A 765-nucleotide genomic window follows, 5' to 3' on the forward strand; every position below is an offset into this window, starting at 1 on the left:
CTCGCCATCAGGAACGCAGACGCGGAGGCGAGCGAAAAAAGCTTAAGGGCCGCCATCTTTCCAGTGTTGAACTTGAATATGTGAACGAGAAAACGGGAAGAAGGGGGAAGTTTTGAGGGGCTTCAAGCACAGACGTAACAACAGTATGTGATGCAGTGTGTGTGCAAGGGGAGGCGGCGAGGGAGCGGACTGCGACTGGCCCATCGGGCCCGGCGTGGGGTCACGCTGGTTATGCGCTGGAGTCGAGTTTACACTCTTGTCGTTGTTAAAAATACTTCAATGATGCATTTCAATAATTATTGTCTAAACAGTGCCCCCTGCCGCCGCTGAACGCGGCGTGAAACGCCAACGGAAAATCCGTGCAGTTCTGGCTGAATCGGCGATGCTGAGGGCCGAGGTCCCTCGTGCTCGGTTAATGTTGTTCTGTCCGCATACCGACATCTTATAAGATACCTGAGCAACGTATAAACTTTATTAGTATAAATGTTCTTGAAACTGCGGCTCTCCGCTCTCCCGGCCGTTCCCTATGGAGTTGTATGATGCCCCTTCAGAAGTGGGCGAGTTGCCCTGCGTCGAGGCTTTCTAGCCTTGTGCGCCAGAATATAGGAAGGGAAAGTGCTACAGGTGGCCCCCTTGCTACCGCATTCTTCAGTTTCCCCTCTGTGCTCCGCCAGCCTAAAAAGTGAGAGCTGCGGCCGGCCCCTACACTTACTGCTCTCGTCCGCAACACGCACGCATGCAGGGCGCAATGCGCCCACACATGTG

General features: G+C 54.2%; 1 protein-coding gene across 1 annotated transcript in view; it reads right to left on the bottom strand.

The window, feature by feature from the left end:
* The window catches only part of EMH_0036220 (SAG family member), a gene marked incomplete at both ends in the record, with an annotated part of 2,241 nt that overhangs the window by 1,133 nt on the left and 343 nt on the right, over window positions 1–765 (bottom strand). The gene's annotated exons all lie outside the window — the stretch shown is intronic.

The sequence above is a fragment of the Eimeria mitis genome, genomic scaffold, assembly GCF_000499745.2.
Source record: "Eimeria mitis Houghton genomic scaffold, Emh_scaff1402, whole genome shotgun sequence".
NCBI classification, from domain to species: Eukaryota; Apicomplexa; class Conoidasida; order Eucoccidiorida; family Eimeriidae; genus Eimeria; species Eimeria mitis.